Here is a 13,522-nt window from a genome sequence, read left to right on the forward strand (position 1 = left end):
TGGGAACCTCTGCTTTAGGCTAATGCACAACATTGCGTTTAGTTCGTATGCTCCTCTGTGACAAGCATAGTTTGTTCGTATCGATTTATTTGTATTACAATGTAAGAGAGACGTGGGAAAACTTTAGTCTGGCTCCTAATCAATCTTTATTTGTAAAAAGAATAATATCCCATTCTTATTCATGTGCACTACGTATGTGTGGGCCGGGTGGGGTGGTTAGGTGCGTGCACTAGATTCATTTCACTAGTAAAGCTTCCTGTCCACTATCTAGCCGGGATAATTTAAATGCAGTCTTGGCTTTTCACCAGGAGAGGTCGCTGTTACTGAAGCTTCGAGTAATGAACCCATTTTCGAATCAACTGTTCAAAGTGGTTCAGTGCTTCACCAAAGCTTAATTTGCCCATCACTAGTGTGCATTAACAATAGTTGACTATATCCCTTCCTCCATACCATTCACAAGTCTTATATTGTATGGTGAGCCAAGTATAGCTGATATATTTTGGCCTGTAATATTTAGGGAAAACTAAACAGCCGAAATTACATATTTTCTTAAAATCTACACCCTCTAGACGGGAATTAACATGAGCTAAAATATGTCCCACCTCCATACCATGCACAAAGTTCTGTATTGTAAACCAAGTATATGGTCGATACATTTTGGCCTTGACCATTAAAAGAAAGCAAATTCATGGTAGGCCTAGTAGTCCCTTCTGGCCCATGGCCTATTTTAGGGAATAACTGTGTTCATTCAAAAATCATATGCTAATCGCAATTAGATATTTTCCCCAAATCGTGCGCCCTAGTGTAGGCTATCCAGATGATAAAATGACCTTGACTTAACACTGGGCTACAACCAATTTCTCAATTTTAGTTAGCAATTGAATAACAAACCATTTTTATTAGAGATAATGATGTTTCGGTTGCATTTTGGGCTAGAAATTACCATCGCCTTGACCATTGCAACCATTAACCCCCAACATATTAATTTAACTCAGCATCCCAGAAACCTATGGTTCAGGGAGATATGCTATTTTCATAGGCTATTTTTCGTCCGACTTTTTTGGCGGCCATTTTGGAAATATGACAATAAAAATAATTGCCACCGACTAAATGTAATGTAACCCAGAAATGTTGAATAGATGACTTAAGGATACCAAAAATGCAAAGACCTCAATAGCTTATTTTTTAAGGGGTTCAGCTGGATTTCTTCCTGACTAGCAGTAGGCTAATTAACTTATAAACGACGCAGGGAATCATTCCGTTTGTCCAAAATTACGTCCGTGGCCCAATCAGAATGTATCTCCGTGAGTGAGCAAAGCATCACATGTTGGAAGAAGTGTAACGTTCGAGCGGGAGATCTCAACTAGAGAACCGTGAAAACTTCGTACTCTCGGAACATTTCTGGATATCATTTTTCCATTGAAGTCTGTCGGAGTTAGCTGATGGTGAACGTATTGTATACACATTCTTTTGTCTGCTAAATCAACCTACCGAGTGTGGAGTGAAGATTTCGACACCAAACCGCATTAGCGAACCTAAAAAGGACATAGCAAAGGTAAGTTTTATCCAAATAGTTAAATGTGATAATAAAACACTTTGTCGAAGCTTTGCACGTTACCAAACGAGGTACTATAAAATCAGTAAGTGATCTGGTCAGGTTGTGCATGACGCCATTTCTAGCATATCCTCACTCGTTGCCTAGCCACCTGCTCCCTGACCTGCTCCCACATGTAGCCAACGCGAGTAGCTAGCATGCAACGCATTGATAACCCAATAAGTATGTTTTAGCGGCAACAGAATGTGTTCGCTAGAAATCGTATAATTAGCCACAGTGACATTAAATAATTTCCCACATAATGCATTTACTGACGTGAGTGCACTTAACTGGTGTAAGTAAGTGGAAGTGTTGTAAAGCTTCAATCTGATTTGGCTAATGCGTGTGTCAGAAAACATGTAGCAGCTAACGTTAGCTCCCTAAACCGTAGCTAGTTAGCAGCTTGCAATGTAATCGAGCTTGTTAGCCATGTGCTGGCTGTCAGAAAGGCAAAGCAACATTATCCTTATACTAGACCGATAGAAGCTATATCGTGTACGTTGTGAACTAACCCCGGACACTTGCCAAGATGTATTTTAGGGGGCATTTGGGGTGTAGAGATTAACTCACTAATATGTTTGACGTGGATATTCAGACATTTGCAGGGAAATTCCTAAACTGGTCCTCATGAGGGCATGATTGTGTGCGGATAGGCGAGCATGTGATGAGCACAACCCACTTTACATTATTATAAATGACCTTAGTTTCCCTTGTGGCATTGTGAAGATTATCATTTAAGTTTTTGAGTTAAAAGTGCCGACAAGTTTCAGTTGACGTTGAGTGTTTTGCTCCACTAAGACCAAGGTCTGCCACCACTAAATATTATCCTAGCTAGCAGGATACCTCAACCTGAAGGATATTGACCTGTCTAAATGTCCTTTAGTTGCCTGAAGTAGGAAACATTTTCAAGTTGTAAGGATGTTGATAAAAAGGGAAAAGGTTTTTCAGTCAGGGGATTTCTGATTTTTTCTTTTTGATTAGCATCAGTCCTTGTATGCCTGTAGAACTAAAGCATTTTTAATCATTAGGAAAAGACTAAATGACTAGGCCAACTGTATGTAACCCCACACATCAGAAGACCTTGAAAAGATTTGGAAAATGTTATCATTATGTTTATATCATAATTCTTATTAATAGTTGGCCTAAGGTGTGCTTTTAAGTTAACTACAAAAAGTTGATGCTGCTTGCACAGAAATCATGAGGGAAAGCAAAAACATTTTTATGTGACAAACTGACAGACGCTGACCATGTTGGGTGTCCTGCCATGTAGGTAAGGGGTGTTTAGTCAGGTCTGTGACATCAGCGTTTGCACATGACAATGCCAGTGCGGTGTTTCCAAAAATTCCCACTCTGAAACCCATTTTTGAAAAAGTGTATTTTCAGGCAAATTTGTGCAGACATTGGCATAAGCAGTGCTCTACACTAACATTTTTTTCCAGGAGCACTTGTGCGCCCAAGTTAAAAAATTTAGGAGCACAGACAAAAATCTGGGGGCACAGTCAGTTCTGTACTTTACACTGCAGCTAACAGGTAAACATGCCAGTGCACCAATTACGAATATTAAGAAGGACTGACAACATTTACAGGAAACAAGATTTTAAAGAACATCAGTGCCTACTTTATTTTCAGTCCGTTCTATTTTTCTACATTTTGTTAATGTAAAATAATATAATGCATTGCCATATTTGCATATAGCCTGTATGAAGTAGGCTATCCTGCTAAATGTAGGTCCTTAGGTCAATTTATTTATTTGTGAATCCACCTGTAGCTAATCCAAATATGCCCATGGTGACCTATCTGACTGCATACTGCCCAATACTAGCCTACTAAAACCGTGCATTTTCTCTTGCACAAAACCCAACATAGTCTAATCAATGATATTTATATTTATTTGAAATATCTGCACTGATGGAGGCACTAGGCAGATGGTAGGCCTATGCTTACTTTAGTTTTGCACTTCAGCTTGTATTCGGTGTAAAACAAACAAGCATGCATGGAAGCCTGGAGTTGTCTGTAGCGTTCTACCTTTGAATAAAACAGGAGTATTACGGGAGGCTACTTTTGTGCCTGTTCGCTACAGCTATATTTTGCATATTGCAGCCAATACCTCAACTGGGCTTGTTACCTTTTCCTTCTCTCACTGCATTCTCAGAATCTTTTTTGATACAATCGCGTCAAAATCGCTATTTTTCAAACACTAAGAAGGCTTGACACAATATGAAACTTTGATCGAAGTATCATCAGTGTCTCTACACATGAACTCAAGCATTGAGAACAACTCATCTTGCCATCTTGCAAGGAGTGAGTTGTCCAAAATCTTTCTTTTGTGTGTACGAACAATGTTCTCAATGCTCAAGTTCATGTGTAGAGACACTGATGATGCTTCGATCAAAGTTTGCGCATTTTTTTTAATTTTTTAATTTTTTTTATATCATACCTTCGTGTTTCTTTTGTGGACATTTTCAGCTTTCTTTTACATTATTGGTTAAAAATGATAGAAGAAAAATGAAATGGCACAACCCAGAAAAAGATTATTTACAATTTATTTAAATTTGTCCATACCCAATCTGCGAGCACTTAATTTTTCTGGGCTTTTCAAAGAACATCTCTAAGGCTCTTTGGTAATTGAATTGAATTGTTGGGGGGCCATTAATGCTGACACGCATGCACGTAGCCAGATGCTCTCCTTGTAGTCTATTTCTCAGTCCCAAAACAACAAACCCACGTATAAAAAAGTAAATACTCACTTTTCTTCTACATCACTCCCACAGTTACCATACAACTCACTCACAATTAACTCGAAAAGGACCTAGGCTACTTGATTGAAGTGCGACCGTTCGTGCATCCTCCTCTCCTAGCCTACATCAAATAAAAGAAACCAATTCATGATTACCGAAATGAATTTAACATGGGGGGAAAAAAGTTTGTTGCGATTTAGCCTACTGTTGTGATGCGGTTCTTTCTGCTGATTGGATTTACGTCCGGTGTCGTCAACTCTGAGAACTCTTGCTCCGGCTGACAATTTTATCCAGAGAGCTGATTTCCCAAAGATGAGCATCCATCAACATTCAACGACAAATTATTAAAACGTAAGTAATGCAATAGAGTAAACCAATGTGCTACAAGGTGTATGGTCTTAACGTTAATTGTAGCCTAGACTTGTAAAGTTAGCGTAGGGCTACATGTAATGTTTGCATGGGAAAGCTAGGCGAACACAGTCTAGGCCTGTTTAAACTTTCTGATAGTTAAAGGAAATATGAGCATATGTTGGCATATGGGTGGATGACAAATAAGCCTGAAAAAAGGAATTTAAAAAAACTTCAAATATCATCCCTAAAAAGTGTTTATATGTGTTGCTGTATCTCTAAACTTGACTAATATACATTTAAAAAAAAAAAAGTGAAATATATATTTATATGTCAATTTGTCATGTTAGTGCCTAAAATTGTCATATGGTGTGACGTGAAAATAATTTGAAATAAAATGAAAATTAGATACTTTTTTCTACTTTAATTTATGTCACTGTACATTTTAATCACGTTTGCTTTGATATGCAACATTTCCTTGTGAATATTTAGAAGAAAAACCTAAAATTTAACAAGTTATTTTGTCAAGGTGGAGAATGCTCCTAAGTGTAACCAGATATTTTAGCTTAATTCTAATATTTCTTGTAAGAACTCACTCAAAATTCTTGAGGTTCTTGCAGATACCATTTCCTTTGTGTGCTATTGATGTTTTAATGATTTTTCAATTATAAAGTCTTTTTTGTGACATTATTTAATGTCACACCAAATGACATGGTGTCACGCCATATGATGAACTGCACCACTCCACCATGTGTCAGAGCAAAACAGGGTTTTTAATGACAATAAAATCATTAACAATTAATTTTGAAGTCACTGTATGAATGGTGTATGCGTGTAACAGCAAAATAGATGAAAGTTTAGTATTTATTTTTTAAACTTAAATGGCATGGTAACATAAAAGAAAAAAGTATGAGAAATATGTGTTGTACAGATACATTTTTTTCCCAATTATCACAGATTTAACAAAAAACATATAATATCTGAATTTAAAACATGTTTTTACAAGAACTTTTATGTAAAAATGCAATTTGGTCATAGGGTGTGACAGAAATGTCATATAGTGTGACTTGAAAAAAGCTGTCACACCATATGATGCAGCGTCACACTATATGACATTTTGACAGTTAAGCTAATTTTCTAGACAGTTAAATACAGCTAACTATTATTTAGCATGCAACTGACCACATGGCAGCAGTGCTTTTTAAGAATTCATGAAGAATATTTGTGGAAAATAGCTACTTTTTAGGCAAATGATGTCACACCATAAGACACTAAAATTTGGCCACGATTGATGATGTCCAATTCAAAGCTTTTTATATAAAAATCCAAAAAGCAGAACTCACATCTTGACCATGCCAATTACTCCTGACATTCTATTGTTACTTCCTGATTAAGCAGGGTCCTCTTCCCAATAATAATGTCCAAATGAATGCCCGGTCAAAATATACGATATAGTGTCACGCCATATGACAACCATTTTATGGACAAAATATATTTGATTATAACTTAGTTGGACAGCATGCATAAACATCAAAACTTTCTGTGGTTGTAAAAAAACATCCAATTATTTTATATGCATGGTAAAACTTTAAAGTAATTATACTTTTTATGGATATACACTCTTTTTAGAAAGTTCGCACACATGGTGGACAGTCACACCATATGACATTTTTTATGTTTGGATGATTATTTTAAGTCAAAAGTGAAATACAAATCCAATAAATTTAATATGACAGAACTTGAACCTACCAGACCTACAACATTTCCATATCAATTCTTAACAATTGCCATTTTTTATAAGTGTGTGACACATGGACAGTCTGAATTCTGCTATTTGTCATCTACCCATATACGTATAGCCTAAATTCTGTCCACTTAGCTATAATAGGCTATCACAAACAGACCTTTTCTACGTTTGCGGCATTAGACATAGGAGCCTACATTCTCTTATCAGAAAGACGTGTTCTCAACTTCAGCGTTCTCTTGACGGTGAGACGAACGGTCAAGTAGCCTAGGTCCTTTTCGAGTTAATTGTGAGTGAGGTTGTATGGTAACTGTGGGAGTGATGTAGAAGAAAAGTGAGTATTTACTTTTTTATACGTGGGTTTGTTGTTTTGGGACTGAGAAATAGACTACAAGGAGAGCATCTGGCTACGTGCATGCGTGTCAGCATTAATGGCCCCCCAACAATTCAATTCAATTACCAAAGAGCCTTAGAGATGTTCTTTGAAAAGCCCAGAAAAATTAAGTGCTCGCAGATTGGGTGTGGCCTTTGCCATTAACATAGCTGCCAACTCTCACGCATTGGCCGTGAGACGTAGCATTTGATTAGTTTCACACACTCACACGCCACACCCACGATTTCTCACGCTGAAGTGTCAACCCGGTCGGTCAGATGCCTGAAATATGAGTTTAGCCTATAGATCTACCTGTTGAGCCACGGTTATGCTTTCAGAGACGGTGAGAGGGTTCAAGAGCACCCCCTGTCTGTGGAATTTTCTAAATTTTCTCTCATTTGCGGTGCTACTTCAAAAGCCATCCCAGGCGCATTCCCCCGGCTTCAGGTAGGCCTATGCTTTGAGTATTTTTCACGCTGAAGTGTCAACGTGGTAGGTCAAATACCTGGCAGATGAGGTTCAACTAAACTAAACCTATACATGATATCACACATCATGTGAACGAGCGGAATCTAAGCTTTCCAATGATATTAGCGCCAAGTTGCTGTGATAAATGGTTCGCGAGAAAATTATCATTGAACCGACGTGCAATTTAGGCTAATCATATTTGCATTTTGCACACAGTGCACACCCATTACTCTCGGTTGTAATATCTCACTAACCCTTCACACAACATGTGGCAAAGCTAATATCACAATAAACAGCAAACCGTACCGAATACGAGGATATAAAGCATGCCTCTGTTTTTGAAATTGCAACACATTTCTACATAGCCTCATTGGGGCGAAATTATAATGTATTCTAATGTAAACTATTTGTCAGTAGGCCTACATACATTTTTGTAAATTGCTCAGTAGATTATCCCACTATCATGGTTCTTATATTGTCAGGTTCCAGCCAATCCCACTTACACAGATAAATGAATATATTTATATTGCCATGCTTTCTAGTGACATTAATGCAAAAATATAAAGAAAATCAAATAAGGAGACACAAATATTGATATAAAGCCTGACATAAGCCATATGCAAACATTCACATCATGCAGATATGGGTACATCCTGAAAAAGGAATAGCCTGTAGGCAATGGCCATTACAATGACCAATATATTATCTTAAATGAACTAGCTGAAAAACACAGGTGACCACTTCTGCATAATTTCATGGAGTGCTGAACATTTCTGAACTGTGAAATGGACCATATGTTTTTGTGGTTGTGAACTTATTGCAATATCACCATAACTATTCCACCTGTGTATGCATGGTTATAATTCTGAAGTGCAAAATAGCTTAGGCTACAGCACAAATATTTCCATAAAAATAAGCAAGTCTGACCTCCTGAATTTATTTTTGATAAATTTTGATGCATTTAAAAGTTAAAATATACAAACATTTCTTAAATTCTTACAAAACACCCACCCACTTTTTAAAATGGTTAGTTTGGACCCCCCCACTATTGCCGTGCGAAATACCAGTGCTGTTTGTACGCCAAATAAATAATAACCTATAGGTTTATGTAAAACTCCCCATTAACAGCATCACGTCACTAACCACAGCTAGACTGCACAATGGTAGGCCTTCAAAAGCATGACATTTTCGCTTTAGTTTTATATTTAATTTACTTTATCCGCTTTCATGCGTTCATTGAACGTCCGCAGTGCTGTAATGGAAACCTTATTGCGTAGCCAAGTAGCCTATATATATTGAGTTATTTTTAAATTATGCATGATTTACTTTTTATTAATTTCGTAGGCTGGCTTTATTTTGTTATATAGAAGTATCTAAATAACCTGGTAAAATGTACCAGAATTCAGGAAATTGCATCTAGTCCAAAAGAAAATTTCTGGGGGAGGACCCCCATACCCCCCACTGAAATGTCCCACCCACTTTCAGAATGCCTCCATCGCCCATGGTCCTAACATTAGGCTAGATCCCTTTGATACCAATGTTAATTTAACTCTGGGACCCTGGTCCCTACACCTGAGAACCAATGTACTTTTTTTTTACTGTACGGTATAATGCTGAACGAGCCAAACAAAAATTTCCGCAGCAAAATTTTGGTTGGCTCCACCAAATCTCACTCCAAGGTTTTTTGAAAAGTTGGCAGCCCTGCATTAAGACAAATTTAAATAAATTGTAAATAATCTTTTTCTGGGTTGTGCCATTTCATTTTTCTTCTATCATTTTTAACCAATAATGTAAAAGAAAGCTGAAAATGTCTACAAAAGAAACACGAAGGTATGATATAATAAAAAAAAAATGCGCAACAACCCCCCCCCCCCCCCCCCCCCACCGCTGCTGGAAAAATTTCTAGGGGAAACACTGTGTGTTTTATGTTTCAATTCACGTGGTGCTATATGATACGGATTCCGGGGTCATATACATAAATGGTTGAGGTAGGACAATTGTATTTGCACTTAAAAAATATGTTACTTAAATAAAAATAAAGTTGTCCTCCGAAGAGGGGGGGTGGTGGTGGGCCAAAAAAAAAAAAGCATCACAACTGAGGGGCTGGAGAAATGCGGCTATGAGTAAACACATTAACAGCTGTAGATACAATTAAGTACAACAGCAGCAATATGGGTGTTCAAATGTTGTATTTTGAACATGCATAACATCATTAGCCGGTTGTTGGTGGCTGGATTGAAATCTGTGATAACAGATAGCCCTAACAGTAATGGAATCTGTGCTTTGCGCAGCTAAGCACTGCTAGGTCCAGGATTTCCAGTGAGTAGGCCTACAAACAGGTTTCAAACACTGTTCAGGTGAATTAAATGTATAATCAGTCGCATATGTAGCTCTTCTGACTTATAGGCCTACTTGTTACATTTGACGTTCCCACCATTTAAATGAGATGACCGTGACCTCTAGATTTTTTTTTTAGCAGTGGGGGCAGGCCAGTCATAATCGCCTAATGATAACACGGGGGTCTGGGGGTGTCTCCCCCGGGATTTTTTTTTCTTTTCTGGTTGCTAATCAAATCACACTATTTTAACATGTTTTGAGAGGGACAGGCTAGGGCTGGGCGATATGGACCAAAAGTCATATCCCAATATATTTAGGTTGAATATCGATATACAATATATATCCCAATATTTTTTTCTGCAAAGTTAGAGCTGTAAAATGAAATGTATGGAGCTAAATTTGTCTCAATAATATTTGTATATGCGCAGAGGGGGATCCACAAATATTTCTTGATTTGCATGTGTTTTGATATCTACAAATATATATTGATCAAAAGTATATTGATACTATATGATATAGGTAACTATAAACAAACTCAAAGATCGTAATTCTTGATTTCGCTTGCAAACTGACTGTTTTATGCGTTTACTAAACAAAGATTATGGAAATTAAACACCACTTTTCTATCAAAAAGCTTGTTGTAAAAGGCATAACTTGTTAGATTTAAGAACTAGGTTCGCTAGCTCTGTGTGTTATGAGCAAAGAATTTTTGGTTATGAGTCCCATAGAACAACACTGCTATCTACTGGATTAGAAAGTGTCAGCAGGATCTAGGTGGCTTCTCTGCCGCAAAGTTTGTCTCAAAAATACGTGATCCACAAATGCTGATCCACAAATGCGAAAACGAAAACTGTGTGTGCTGGTGATCCACAAATGCAAAATTAGATTTCACAAAGGCAATTTTCAGTTTTACAAATGCCATTTCATTTACAAATACACATCTACAATTGTGAAAACCAATTTACAAGTTACAAATATGATTTTTTTTTTTTTTATTTGTGGATGTCAAAACACAAATGCAAGTCAAGAAATATTTGTGGATGTCGCCATCTACTGGATTGCGATTTCTGTGTGCCGGTGAATTAAAGTAGGCCTTTTTACGTGTGGATTTGTGTGACTTTCATGTGAAGAACGTCTCAAAAACACGTAACTTTGGAAAGCGAAGAATGCGTGTGCTGGTGATCCACAAATACAGAATCACATTTCACAAATTAAATTTTCAGTTTTACAAATGGCATTTTATGTACAAATCAACATCTATATTTGTAAAAATCAATATACGAGTTACAAATATGATTTTTTTTTTATTTGTAGATATCAAAACACACATGCAAATCAAGAAATATTTGTGGATCCCCCTCTGCGCATATATTATTGAGACAAATTTAGCTCCATAGAAATGTTCAGTCAAATATGTTATTGAAAACTCACTGCGCAAATAACAATAAAATGTAAACATAAAACTTTGAAATCAAAGCTCCGTAAGGTGCACATTTAAATAAAAAATATCTTAAATAAAAATAGCCTATAAAATAAAATAGGCCAATCTTTTCCTGAAATAAATATATTTATATGAGAAAAGTATAGCGTGCCGTTTCACAGCAGTGCAGAGAGGGGAGCAGTGCAGAAAGCTCCAGTCAGCAGCTTGCGTGGAGCAAGGATCATGGCGCAAATTTGAACTATATACGATATGGTCCAATTCCATATCGCATTTTAAAATATATCGATATATCTTTTATATCGATATATCGCCCAGCCCTAGGACAGGCCCATCTTTTTTCTGACGCACGTCACGTTACCCCATGCATTAAATCAAATGTCACTGCTTGAATAAATGAAAAACATAGTCTACTGAACATGGGCATCGTCATAGTTCACGATGATAATGAAAACGTTTAGCGTTCTTGGTTTCTGACAGAAATTACGTTTTGTGCCAAGTTCTGCCAACATATTGTAGAAACACAACCACAACCTTTATTTGGTGAACGGAGGTGCAAATCATCTCCTTTAGGTTGCTTAATTTGGTTATTATATACCGGTAGTTTACGATTTAAACACAAAACGTTTTGCCGTCGCCACATTTACAACTTTGTTAGGCTATCAGTGATACTTTTTGCTTCGAATCGCAATTGATTGCGCATTTAATGTAACATGCCACATGATGGGCTCATTTCTGACTTCACTAGACTATTATTGCATTTGTTTATGTTGTAAGACGTGAAGAAATAAAGGACACAGGCTACGCACAAATTCATCATTCACTAAATGGACACAGAGACTCCAAGTTTTTCTTTCGCTATCGTTGCGAAAAAAATAGCCAGTTTACTATATAGAAATACTTTGAAATTCCCTTTGAGGCGGATCTGCTCCACCTTTCCACCAAGTTTTGCAGAAACCGTGTTTTTTTTTTTTTGCGATATTGTTGACAAACTATTTGTGTGGTGCAACCTGTTAAATATTAGTAGTTCATAATAAACTCCAACAATTTAGGTTGAAACTAAACTAACTTACGTTCAACTTACATACAAATGTAATGAATTGTAATGTAGGCTAGTCTAATTGTGCAATGGGCTGAGGTGCAGTAGGACTAAAGCGAGCGAGAGATGCAAGAGAGTTTATGCGCTTGCTAGAGATTACATTTTATTTTAAAGGGCCAGTACAAATGACCTCGCGGGCCGGACATTTTCTTCCTCTTGAAAATGACCATGGGTGGAAGGTTCTGGCCATTAAGCCTGGCAACCGAGAGCTACAGTGAGGGATGACTTCTCGTTCCCTGTGGTGCATATAGACACCGTTCTGGTCCCTGTTGTCTCCACAGTGCGGTTCACGGGGATATCAAGGTGAGAGGAACCTCGTCCATGTTGGTGATGTGCTCTGGCTGGATCTTCTTTTCAGTGATCTTGTTTTTGCAGTATGCGCGGAAAGTGGCCAGCTTTCCTTCGTAATCTTTTGGCAGTTGTTCGTCTGCGGATACGGTACGGTAGTTCGTCTGCGGATGGAGAGATTACGTCTTTTCATAAAACGAAAGCATCAAGAAGGCCCGCCACGAAAGGCATTGATAGTCATGTCCCGTGCTAACGCTGTTGCCTTCAGTCGAATAGAGACTGTAGAGACGCTTCTACCTGCTGCTCTCTGTTCAATAACCCACTGTTCAATTTTGTCCTCTAACTGTGGCCATCTCGCTTTGTTCCTTCGGAAACTGTGTGGTCTTCTCCTTGCTTCCTCCACTTCCGTACCATTTATTCATTAATGTTGAATTCTCTCGCAGCTGCTCTATTCCCATGTTCTACTGCGTGACTGATAGCCTTGAGTTTGAAGTCCACGTTGTAAGCGTGTCTCTTGATGGGTGCCATTTTGGGATCTTTATACACACACACTGTAATGTTATGGTGAAGCTCTTACGGTAGCCATAACAACCAGAATTAATCCATATACAAGGCTCTCCGGATTATAAAGCGCACTGTCGTTTTTTGAGAAAAAAGGCTTTTAAGTGCGGAAAATACGGTATGTTGTCTTATTGGTTCAGCTAGCTGTCATTCAAATCAATTCAATTCAAAAAACTTTATTTTTCCGTTAGGAACTTCACATGTGGAGGAGCAGCAGGGTGTGTCCATACCCAACAATACATACAATAAACAAACACGCGCGCACACACACACTAGGGATGGGCATAATTAATCGACGATCGATAGTCAAGCTCAGCCTACCTATAGCAGTCTTGTGCTGGTGTGTTTGAACTTTACCGCGCTAGTCATGGAAATAAATAAACAAACTCTTCGAGAAATATGCTAATCATTCCTGCTTAGTAGGGGATGGAGATGGAGACAAATTGACAAGCGTGATTTATTTTCGCGGAGAGGATGTACAGGACTGAGCGGCTGTCATATTTTGTACCTCTATGCGGTGCATCTAGTTATTCT

At 37.8% G+C, this 13,522-nt stretch overlaps 1 protein-coding gene across 6 annotated transcripts in view; it reads left to right on the forward strand.

The window, feature by feature from the left end:
• Positions 1-1,154: 1,154 nt before the first annotated feature.
• tdrd6 (tudor domain containing 6) overlaps positions 1,155-13,522 on the forward strand; it is a 34,894-nt gene continuing 22,526 nt past the window's right edge. For 2 of the 6 annotated variants that reach the window (XM_042096335.1, XM_042096336.1), the window contains exon 1: positions 1,156-1,555. The gene's annotated coding sequence lies outside the window, so the exon portion shown is untranslated. Of the gene's footprint in view, positions 1,556-13,522 lie in introns of all 6 variants that reach the window. The other 4 variants (XM_042096332.1, XM_042096334.1, XM_042096337.1 and 1 more) reach the window with 3 other exon arrangements.

Source organism: Alosa sapidissima, chromosome 6 (assembly GCF_018492685.1).
Source record: "Alosa sapidissima isolate fAloSap1 chromosome 6, fAloSap1.pri, whole genome shotgun sequence".
Classification (NCBI taxonomy): domain Eukaryota; kingdom Metazoa; phylum Chordata; class Actinopteri; order Clupeiformes; family Clupeidae; genus Alosa; species Alosa sapidissima.